Source organism: Phaseolus vulgaris, chromosome 2 (genome assembly GCF_000499845.2).
Source record: "Phaseolus vulgaris cultivar G19833 chromosome 2, P. vulgaris v2.0, whole genome shotgun sequence".
Classification (NCBI taxonomy): Eukaryota; Viridiplantae; Streptophyta; class Magnoliopsida; order Fabales; family Fabaceae; genus Phaseolus; species Phaseolus vulgaris.
The window spans coordinates 36871332-36884530 of NC_023758.2; the positions used below are offsets into that span (position 1 = coordinate 36871332).

Here is a 13199-nt window from a genome sequence, read left to right on the forward strand (position 1 = left end):
TATTAATTCACGTAAAATATGTTTTTGTTTAATAATCAACCTACCTTTATTTATTGCAGTATAATATAATGGAACAATTTATCATTATTGACTAGTCCTACAAATTTATTGCAGTTTAAGAAAGAATATTTAAATAAAGATATTCAAAAGTTCATATAAAAATGAGTTATAATTAATGTACTTCCAGTCAACTTTAAACCCAATTAACTTGATGGTTGTTAAATGAGCACAATTCATTTTGGCACATTTCAAAAAATATAACAGATATTATACAAGTGGCATCATTTTACAAAAGAGATAAATAAATACAAGTGGTAATTCCTTGGGTGGGGAGAGTGCTACAATTATGTACTGTTTAACTGTGCTAAGAAAAAAATCTCCAACATTTGTACTTAAATTGTTGCTCTATCATAGAACATCCCTTTCCTGGTATTTACATGTTGGGCAGGTCACAGATGAGGCCAAGTATGAAGAAGCAGCTGATAGGATGAGCAGAAGATGACTACTGATGTACAACTTTTACGCAAGAACATGAGTTCCTGACAGAATCAAGTGATGACCAACAACTGTACTTGGCCATAGCAACGTCCTGCCGCCCACTTCTGCCTCGTAGATGAAGAATAATCAGTTGGAAATGAAAAGATCCATCTACTCTTAATACTCCATTTCTCAATTTAGTCAAAAGAAGATTCACATTGTTGGATTACAGAGGCTTTGCTCTCTTCATTTTGCATAGAGGTGAAACTTATAGCTTTGTGAGACTCTGATAATGCATTCTCCCCCCTCCATGAACCTACCTTCACAATGGGATCAACATTCTGGGGCTAAGATGAGTTGGTTGAGATAAACAACCATCTGAGAGTTGTTAGGTCCAACTCCAGATATCTCTGCAAACCCATTAAACTTGTCCTGGGCATTCCACCAGTAGACCCAAGATGTGTATGGATAAACTTCAGAATAGAGGATAAACTTCAACTTCTCAGTGCCGGTTTCGGTGGTGATTTAGATTTAGAACTCTAATAATTATGACCGATACATATTCCTTTGGGGAGAAGCAAAACTTAAGGGAGACAGTAATGGTCTCCTTAGAAATGGATGATCCAATAGCCGAGCTGCCGTTGGACGTTCATTTGGGTTAACTTGTAAGCAATCAAGGATGAAATCTCGGGCATCCTTAGATAAATAATCCGGAATACGGGGAGGTACACCCTTGCCAATCCGAAATAATGCTTGCATCTGTTGCAACACATAAGACATTTAGATACAGTGGCACCAGTTATCCAACTGAACTAAAATCCTGAATATTCATTCATGATTGGAAGGAGGCTAAATACCGTCTCTTCTATAAATCAATTAATGAATAATAGGAAAGTAACAAACTTAAGATTAAGAACGATAACATAAGTGTTATAATACATACTCCTTCCAAATCCGAATAAGGAGGTTGGCGTGTCAACATCTCCAAAACTGTACACCCTAAGCTCCATATATCGGCGGCTAACCCATAACCACCTTGGTCCTTTAAGTTAACAACCTATTAACCAACAATTTTAGGTTAAAGCAGTCACAAAAAAAGCTCACTAGTATAAAAATATTTATTTTCCAGTTCACTGAACCATATCTCATTAATCACAAATGGATGGAAAGACTACTATAGTTTCAAGATTATGAATCTGCACTCTGGCACATTTGGAATATGTACTACAGAGTAAAACTGAATTACACAAATGATAAAAGAGCAGAGCCAAACCTCAGGGGCCATCCAGTAAGGGGAGCCTTTGCTTGATCTCACATCATTAAATTTTGTTGCCTGAGAAGGTTAAAGACCGAAAAAATATAAATTATATAACTACAAGCAACGTATTTAGATTGTGTATGATAAGAAGCCGAAAAGAGAATTTAGCTTTATTTCAAGTTACCTTTGCCAACCCAAAATCTGCAAGCTTGACTGCCCCACTTACATCAACCAGTATATTAGCACACTTGATGTCCCTATAAAATTGAATATTTGAATTGAAATATTCAGAATATAGAAAATCAATGGCATATCAAGATATTTCAGAAGTTAATTTCCAAGCACTCCATACAACTTTCTCAAGTTACTTCTTGCACATCCCTATTTCATTTTCAAAAATTTAAATTCTTAGATGAAGTTGCAATAAGTTAAGTTCTTAAATTTCTCATCTAACTATTTTCTAAAGGAAATCATCATATTTCAACTTTCTTATACTTGCAGTGCATGTCAGACTTTGATAATAAGCTCAACACCCAGTATACTTTGAAAACTAGATCATGCAAGACAAGTCTACTTAACAAGCTCCAAATACACCACACAGGCTGGATTTTTATGTCATGGTCATACACTTTGAAAGATATCCGTTCTCATAAAGTTTCAAGCTGGTATAAAATTATAGTTAGATCCACATATGACAAACACAGACACACGCACTGACAGTAGTTGTGAAGAACCCTTTACTATCCAGAATATTTTCCCCTGTTTACGAATTAAACAAAAATATATTGACCCTTTTCCACAAATCACTTTAACATCATTAACCAAACCACAAAACTAACTCATGGAACAGGCTCAAATGATAGTTTTGTTATCATAGGTAGGCACAGTTATTGCTCAGTATCATGATAGGAAATCCATCCATGTTACCTGTGAACCACATTATGTTCATGAAGATACTTCAAGCCACATAAAATCTGCCTTGTGTATGCAGAAACTTGGGAATCGTTTAAAAGATACTTTTGGTAGAGACTTGCTAATGACCCTTTTGACATAAGCTCAAGGAAGATATATAGTTTACTTTTGTCCTGCAAAATACCAAATTCAAATGTAAATAACAGATAATCAATAAAAAACATAAGAAAAATAATTCATTTTAAACAAACAATAAATAATTGAGTAAATCCCTAATTTACTCCTTAAAAAATAATTAGAAAGCCCAACTTGGTCTTCAAAAAGCTTAGTGACAAACTGACACTAAACTGATGCTCCAATGTCTCTTTATTAACACAAGACATATTATTTTAAACAGAACAGATTGGGGAATGAAACATACATTTCCTGTTTTGTTGCATTTCATGTATGATTCCAAAAGAACAATATACATTAATTCTCTCAACAAAACAGTCCAAAGTATTAACCTATCTCCCTCCAATAGTCACATTGTATCTCATTCCCTCTTTTGTACATAATGACATCATTTCCTCATTCCACATACACATTAGTAGAAAAAAAACAATTTGTTAGAATTGCCACAATTTCCAAGATGCTAAATGAACAAAGTGATTTTCAGGCAAGTAAATGTTTATTTACTCAAGTCATGAAAATGCAATTATTCTTCCTAGAATTCATATTCTTTCAGAACAAAAGAGACTTTCTTTCTAGACAACACAGCATACCTTGTCCGAGCCGTAATATCGAACTATGTTTTTATGCTCAAACTTACTCAAAAGAGATATTTCCTGAAAGGAAGGGCAGAGACATCACATATAAGAATACTTCTATATATGAATTAATGATTAAATCATAAGCCTTGATGAAAAGCCTGGGTCCCCCAACCTGCTGAAGCTGGGAAATGCTCTGTTTTCCCTGAGTACCTTCATCCAGCAAAGACACCTCCTTAACCGCAAAAAAGAATCCCTCACTACAAGAAAAGAAAATGAAAATGTTACACCTATAAGAGCAATGTAAATTATAAAACCAAAAAAATGGACCTCCAGATGGTCTGTTTGAAACAAGCTTGATAATAAAATAATTGGACTCTTTACGTTTCCGACATAAGATTCCACTGGGGTAGCTGCTTCAAATAAATTTTGCAAACAAAAGCCAACAAACGGCCAGTACAATGACAGAGCTGACACATTCCATTGACCAGGTAAACCAACTTTCCAATGTGTTTAACTCCTCCTTAATCCTTAGATAATTTCCAAATAGTCTCCTGTCCTAATTTTGGGATCACAATAGTTGTGGTTTATCATATGCCAACGATAAAAAGTCACATTTCAAAAGGAGATAAGCAACAAGACTCACTGGCAGGCCGATATCAAGTTATAAGTATTTCTAAAAGCTGACCAACTGATTATAAGTGCATCTTAATAAAAAGCTACTTAACCAAAAAAAGTCATCTTATGATTAATTACTGTACAATAGATATATATCCTCATGGTTCGTCAAATTCTCTAAGGAGGAGAAATATTCAAAGTTCATATAGAACAGCTGCTGAAGCTGTAAACCTAAATACATGTCTAAAGATACTTGAATTTGGTTATATGTGGATCTCCAACACCCCCTTATGCCCGAGAATTAAACATCTTGAGCATGAAAATAGGAGGAACCCGGTAGTGGATAATACTATATGCACAACAAACTTGACTAGGTTGGACTCTGGTAACATCAAAAAAATTATAATTTAAATTTAACACAACCTCACAAAACCAATTTAACCAACTTGGTAAAGTAAGGTGTTTTAACCCACATTTATAGTTGAGTGAAATCTCCTACACACTTCCTCACGTTATATATTATACTTTGATCATATCTCCAATGGGATCTCGATCACAACTCTTACAAATATAATTAAGTATGAAATGGTGCGCAAGAATTTATAAGCAATTATAAGATTTCATTTGTAATACTATCTGATTGGTGCACATTCGGTACAAATTGAACGCAATCCGAGCACAAAAATGGTATTTAAATCATGTCTGCAACCATAAAGAAACTAAGGTAATCAGGGTTTCCTTCAAAGTGGAAGTTAGTCCAAACAACACAGACAAATAAGTACTACACCAACCAGATATTAGAAGAAACCCAAGTCATTAAATAAATCACCAACCAATAAAAGAGTGAAGTACAAAAAGAAAACACTCACTCAGTGAAGCCTTCATAGACGGTTCCGAAAGACCCATTTCCCAAGACGTCACCTTTTTGCCAGGAGGAGAAAGTCTGTCTGAACCACTCAAAGGAAAAGGAGGAGACATAAGGCACAGCCAGCTCATCCGGCGCGGCGGAATTAGAAACCGAATAAACCCTCTCGCCGCCAATGTCACTGTCATCATCGTGGGAAGTGGTGAAGGAACCTGAATCGGTGAAAAGCACGCTCCTTTCTCCGTTTCTCAACCGGCCGACACTACCTTTACCCGCGTCATGCTCCCCGGAGGACCAAGGGGAGGAACCCAGAACGGAATCGCGAAGGGAAACGACGTCGCCTTGGAGGGTAGCCGCAGAAGTTGCGGTGACGGAAAGAGATTGGATCTCGGGAGAAGCGTGGATAAGCGCGTGGGAGGTAGTGGTGGGCCCGGCGGCGTTGGAGGAAGCAACGCGGGCCTTTCGGGCTTCCCAGTCAGCGGCTGGGATGGAGAAGTCCTCCGGGCCGGAGAGGCCCAAGGTCTTGAAGATGCGGTCGAACTCGCCGTCGATGCCGAAGAGACGGAAGCTGGTTTGGCGATCCAAATGGGTGGAAGAGGGAGATGGTGGAGAGGGTGGTGGTTGGTAATTGAAGCCCTTTTTGGCGTTGAGGCGCTCCAACCGAGGCTGAGCCTGAGCCTGAGGCTGAGCCTGAGCCTGAGCCTGAGCCTGCTTCTTGGTCCGACGCCTCCAGTCCATTGGCTCTGTTCTGCTCCCAACTGAAACCAATCTCCTCACCAACTTGTTCTTCTCCTATTTTTTATGGTCTTTCAGTCTTCTTTTTCTTTAATTATTATATTAAATAAACCAATCATAATCTTTTTATACCCTTTCTTTTGGCTTTATTTAGTTCTACTTTCACTCACACCATCGACTCACCCTTTGCTAAAATAGTTATATTTATTAAGAGATATAATTGGAATTAAATAGATATTTTATTCAAAAAAATGACATCGTCTATTAATATCATTTTCTTTCCTAATAAAGCCTACTCAATTTCTAATGAAGAAAATATTTACTTCAGATTTTATGTTCATATTAGTATTTAATCTTAGGTCACAAAATCTCACTTTTTAAAAAAAATATATATACTTTTCATTTCTTTGAAAAATATGTTTGGCTTCATTTTTTGAAATGTATTTATTTTCTTTAAATAATGTTTTATGTCAAATTTTCTTACCTTGATATTATTATGAACTATTTATCGTGCACTGCAATGATGTTATGTTAGAGTTTTATGAATAGAAATCAACTCTCATTAATTATGTGAAATACTGTTTACTTAAATAATATTATCTCAAAAATATTATAATATAAACAAAACGGACTCAAGACTATGGATCATTGTTCAGATTTTTCTTTTCTACTATTTTCATGTTAATTATTCTACCAATTCATGTAAACTAAATATTTTAATAAAATCACGTTTAATCAATAAAAATATAATGTTTATGTTTATATTTTCAACACGTTGCATGCATTTAATTTTTTATATGTACCTTCTTCATTAAATACTTCGAAATTTAATGCGAAACATGACATCATCTATTTATTTTAATGTTGATCGAAATTAACTTCAAGACCTGTTTGGCTGAGTTTTTACGTAAATTATTTAAAAAATCATTTTTTATAAAATAAAACTAATTATAGAATTAATTCATTTCTAAAATATTTTATATATTTTTAATTTTTTTTACTGTTTACTCTAATTTTAGTTTTAACTTATGAAAAAAAAAATATAAAAAACAACTGATTGTTATAAAAAAAAAAAAACAATGTTTATCATCGTGAATAGTGCTATATGATTGAAGATTGAGAATGAGAAGTGAAATAAAAAAGTAGTGATGTTTGAAATTCACGATAATTAAAGTTTCTTTGAAATTGGCATATGATAAACAAGAAATTCAGTGGCTATTGATATTCTCTGGACTTGGACTTATATGCAAAAGGATGTTTCCACGATGGTGGAACCAAACCAGTGGCTGCCAGCAAAGAAAAACAGAAGAAAAACGATTCATAAGTCTGTTTGTCACGATGTTCTTTTGCGAATACCAAAGTCAAGAAAATGGATTAGACTCATCTTTATTTTTATTAATTACATTTTCTTTGAACCTCTGTGTTTTGAATCCTTTTTACACAAAAGATTCAAGTTTTGATTTTTCACCTCTTTTTCTGTGCTCATTATTGTATTATACACAGAATTTTAAATACAGACAAAATAGGACGGATCTAATAAATTATTTTTAATTTTAAGAATGTGGGAGTTATGAGTTTAGGTCATGTAATTATATATAAACTGACAAAATTTAAAATTAGTTCATCATTTTCTTGACTATATATAACTATTATAAAAATGTGAATTTATTTTTAAATTTTGTGTTGATGGATTTTTTATTTAGACTTCTAATTTGATAATCGCGCAATTTTAGTTTTCCAAATTTTAATAATTAAAAGAGATTCAACAAGTCAATTTTAAAAAAACTTTTAATAGTATAGGAGGTCTCGTAGATATAGAAAAGAATGAAACAAGATTTACAAATCTAACTATGAAGATAAAGCAAACTCAAGATGGATTAGAAATTATACAATAGAACTACTCTTTTATAAATGGAGGAGACTCTAGCATCAATATAGGTGAGAAATTGAAATTTACATAAGGAATTTTCATAAGGTGGTGTTTAATTAGTGATTGGGTTGAATAGTAAATTAAAATTTATTTCTACTTTTTTTATGCAATTTTTAAGTTATGATGTCAATTTTAATGTTTTTTAGAAGGTAAATAGGAAGTAGATGTTTAGTTGGATGATTAGTGCAAATTTATTATTTTTGTCTCAAATTAGTGTTTAGCTTGACCTATAAATAAGAACATCTTTTAACATTCTAATTACATCTTTCATATTAATCAAAATTGAGTGTTTTTGTATTGGAGAAGTTTTCTCTTTATTTAGTTTTTTAGAAATTTTCTCTTACAATCTCTTTTTTTTTCCCTTTATTTTCTCAATTTTTAAAATTGTCTTTTCATCTTATTTTATCATTTGTATTTTTTTTTTCATTCATGGAGAACTAATTATTGAGGGTCAATTCTTAAAATTAAAATTAAACAGTTAATTGAGTTTTACATCCATCGTTTAAGATTCCGAGTTTGTTATTCTTCTCTCTAATTTCATATTTGCATTTTATGATTATAATTTGTATTTGTGTTTTTTTAGAAATCAAATTAGACATGGATTGAATCTTGATTTGATAATTAAATACAAATTAGATTGAATGATATTTTGATTTGATTCATATGACTACTTAAATCGATTAATTGAATCGGTTAATTGTTCAAAATTGGATCTAATTTATTTTAGAAAATTATGATAAGATGGATTGTTCAGTTCTTAAATCTTTGAATTAACCTTTCATCTTCTTGTTTGACATTTTAAATTTTTGTTTATATTTTCAATTTGTTTTCAATCCATAAACCCTCAAATTTATTTGTATGAGAAGAATATTAAAAATTGAATGCAATCAACATGTCTCCTCTCATAATCAACCAAGATTGTGTTTTACATTGTAAAGTTTTAGAAAACTTAGAATCTTTGATTTCAAAAACGACATTAAAAATCAATTGTCGTTTTTGTTTTCTTCTTTAATATTAATGAAAATAAATATTTTCTATCACTAAGTTTATTGATCTTCCTTTCTTACCTCTACTCATATAAATAAAAGTTTCAAATTGGATAAAAAGTAAAAATACGTGAAAGTTGTTAATGTAAAAGAAAAAGAAAAGAAAATTTGTGAAATTCTCTTATTGAAAATTTTTCAGTGTAAACACAAGTGACTTAGAACATTATTTGAGTTTAAACATGTGAGAAAGAGTGTGAGAATTATTTAAGATATAATTTTGTAGGATTTCAATCGTGAAGGAAGAAGGAGTAGGAGATGTTAAACTCAATTTGCTTATGTGGGTTGTTCAAGATCATTTCAAGGATCCAAATGCAAGATTGGATCCTTTACAATCTAATTTCATATATAGGACCTCTTTTAGGAGAAACCATGATGACAATGAAGATAACTCAAACAGAAAAAATATTGAAAGTAGAAGAAAACGTCGTGAATAATGATTTGACAATTACTTAGGTAATGTTAAGATGAATGTTTCTCCATTTCAAAAGAAGAGTGATTGTGAATTTTACTTAGAATGAGAAAGAAAAGTTGACCATGTGTTTAATTGTCATGATTATTTAGAAGAGAAAAAGGTATAATAAGCAATTATTGAACTTACTAATTATGCTACTATTTGGTAGGACCATTTTGTGATTAATAAGCATAAAAGTGGAGAAAAACCTATTTATTAATAGGAAGAAAGAAAGGTTATAAGGAGGAGATTTATACCAAGTCACTATCATAGGAACCCACATATAAAATTGCAAAATTTAACCCAAGCTTCCATAAGTGTGGAGGATTATTACAAGACGTTGGAGATTCCCATGATTACGGATAATGTTAAGGAAGACTGAGAGGCAACTATGGCAAGATCCATAAGAGATTTAAGAAAGGAAATAACTAATGTGGTGGAGTTACAACATTATGTGGAGATGAAGAATTTGTTGAAGAACGCAATTAAGGTGGAGAGACAACTAACATCAAAAATTCATTCCTAATTTACTTTACCTTTATGGAGATCTAATTAGAAGAACAATAAAGCTGATGCAAATCCTAAAGACGATGCAAAAGCCAAATATTCAATTGTTACACCCAAATGTATAATTAAACTCATACATCTTCTATATAACATGATATTAAATGTTTCAAGTGTCAAAGAGTTGGAAATATTGTTTCTCAATATTCAAATAAAAGGTCCCTAATTATGATGGATAATGGAGACATATAAACTTTATGTTGTAGTGATAATGAAATGTCACCATTAGAAGATTGTTGTAATGTAAAAATGTTTCTAAACCTGTACACATAAATGTTCTTGTTACAAGGCGTGTTATTAACATTCAACCTATAGGAGACAATGAAGTGGAGCAGCATGAACATATCTTTCATACTAGGTGTCACGAAAAGGACAAGGTATTAACATGACATAAAAGTTGCACCAATATTGCTAGTACCAGTTGGTTGAGAAATTAGATTTTTACCAAGAAAAAAACATCTTAGTCCTTATAGACTTTCAATTGCTAAATGACTATGGAGATATAAAGGTGACTAAATAAGTCTGTTTTATTTTTCATTGAAAATACAAAGTCCCTTGAGTGACCAAAAAAGTTTTAACCATTACACCAAACAAGTTTTGTTGTCATGTTATGATTATTATTATACTTATTAGTATGATTATTATTATTATACTTATTAAGCATTAATATTATCATCAAAATCATTAGCTATTAATATAACATAAATAATAAGAGTAAAAAAATGTAAAACATTTACCCGAGATTGAAGCAACCCAAATGAAATCAGTGGAGACAGCAAAAAATGTGGAATCAACTCAACTCGTTCCAGACACTAAAGAACATCTGAAAGCGACGACGAAACCAAACCCAACAACACAACCTAACACCGAAGATCTGTGTGGACCAAAAAGGCAAACACACAACCTGAAAAATGAGGCAATTGAGGGAGTAATCAGTATAGCAACAAAACAAAACAAAAATGCTAGCTCCTCTTCAGTCCAAAAAACCAAAATCAACAAACAAAAAAATATGTGACAATGAAGACTATAACGTAGTGCAAAGAGAGAGAACACTAGAAGTAGTCCAAATCCCAACTAGCAGCGACGAAACTCTTGCACCACCCACCACCATGGCCAACGTCATCAATGCTCCAAAGAACCCAATAACAAAAACGAAAATGAAAAACGTGTCAACTGTGAATTGTATGCGGCGCAACGAGGGAGAAGAACCGGTGAATGTCTCGCACCACCCACTATCGCGACCAACGTCACCAGAGATCCAAAGAACCAAACCAAAAGTGGATATGCAAAGAATCATGAGTACGCGACACAACAATGGAGAACATAAAACAAATGAGCGCACGAGAAGAAAGTGAACATTAAAACACGAAACCTAAAATTTCAAAACAACACATATAACATCGGTTTTCATATGCAACCGATGTAATATCTATGGCCTAAATTACAAAAATACCATCACTTAATGTGTAATGATGTGATTTTGAACATATTACACGGTTGTGAGTACAACTGATGTAATATCTATGTCAAAAATTGTAAAAATGCCACTGTGTGATGCTTTACATAAGGTTTTATTTAACCTATTTAATACCTTGTTCTAATATTTGTATTTTGCACTAGTGATGATTTATATGAACCATGTTTTGCACTATATGAATGGTTAGTAATGTCATTTGGCTTAACTAGTTTCTCCCTAACACTTTCCTGAGATTAATGAACCATTACTACAAGAAACCATTAAATAGAAACCAATTTTAGAGACAAAAGATAATTAGTCACTATATTGACTAAATTGGATACTATTTTAGAGACTAAAATAATATTGGTATTTAAAGTAGTTTTTATATATTATTAATAAAATTTATAAACTAGTTTCTAAATTGATCTCTAATTAGCTATCAAGGTTTTAGCTACCAACACAATTTACAAAAGCAAATAGGAAGGGGGTTTGGTTTTTAAAGATCTTAAAAGTTTCAATATTGGTGTACTTGCAAAATAGTTATGGAGAATTGGCACGGATGTCAAGGGATTCTAGGCAGAGATAATTAAGTCTAAATATGGAACATAAAGAGATATTTTAAAGTGTATGGTGTATAAACATGAATCATTACTGTGGAAAGATCTCAAAAGATTAACTGATCCACAATATGGGGTGCTTGGGTCATGGAAAATAAATATGGGGTGCTTGGGTCATGGAAAATAGGAAATGAGAATAAAGCTTTATATTGAAAAGATGAATGGTTAGGCCAATTTGTTTTGAAGAATAGATTTCTTAGACTTTATAACAATTCAAAACAAAAGGGGTGTTATCTAGGACAAATGGGTTTATGAGAATATATGCAATGGAGACTCTTACTAAGGAGATCATGGTTTGAATGGGAGAAATTTATGGAGGAAGAGCTAATAAATTTATTAAAAGGCTTTCGTATGTATAAGGATAAAATTGATGAATGGATATGGAAAGTGAATTTGTTGAGAAAATACTATGTAAAATCTGCATATAGAGTGATTGAAAAATAGTCAAACATACGTGGAACAAAAAGGGTTATATTAAATTATGGGAATCTAAAACATTACCATTTGCCACTGTTTTTTGTTGGAGAATTTTATGAGGTTTCATGTAAAAATTTAGACATGGATAAAATCTAAATTTATCCTATTACCTGCGTTCAACTTTTATGCCAACTTCCATAAGGTCATGTTACCTAGATTACTTTTTTTCTTGCAATTTCTCTTTGTGTTGAATGCTACTAGGATTTTATATTTGAACAGTAACTACTTTGTGCCTACTTCTTTTTTAATTTTTAACACATGTTTCCTTACTCTTTTCAAGAATTCGAAACCATCTAGCTTAGATTTATGAGAGTTTGTTTTTCTATTATCTATTTTTTTTTGGGTAGATTCTAGTTGTTTTTTTTTATGGGAAAGTGCAGTTGGATTTTTCTTTTGAGGGATCAGGACTTTAATATATAATATATGATGTTTTCATTTTTTTTTAATAAGGGTTGAAATAGCTCTAGTATTTTCTTATTTATAAAATTCTTTGTTGCTGAAAAAAAAATATTGAAAGGGTTTAAAATTTATTAAAAGATTAGCTTATCAATGTACGTTTTCTTTGTTTTCCAAATTTTGATAAAGATTTTTAAATTGAATGTGATGCTTCTGGGATTGGAACAGAGGTTGTGTTGATGCAATCCAAGCCAATTGTATATTTCGGTGAGAAACTTAGTGGGGAAACATTCATCTGCTGAGAACTTTGCGAAACTGGAAAAACACTCCCTTAGTTTTTCCTTTCAACATCACCTTCATACTCTAAATAAAAAGAACTAGTAAGTGACAGATGCTACTATACCTGTATGAACACATGCACATTAATTAACACATGCTTTTGAACTGAATTTGAGCTTAAGGCAGCATTTTTTCTCAATTAATTAAATGAAGCACGTAACTATATTCATTTTCTTCTGCTGATAAAAGAAAAAAAAGAAAAGAAATTAATTTACAAGAATCAAATATTTCCTTAACCATTAACTTGAATCCACGTGACTACAATTATATAGACTTAAAACATAGTTAAGAAAGACTAAGCAATAC

General features: G+C 32.1%; 1 pseudogene; it reads right to left on the reverse strand.

Moving 5' to 3' along the window:
- Window positions 1–246: 246 nt before the first annotated feature.
- On the reverse strand, window positions 247–5699 carry LOC137811790 (mitogen-activated protein kinase kinase kinase 1-like; annotated as a pseudogene).
- Window positions 5700–13199: the final 7500 nt, after the last annotated feature.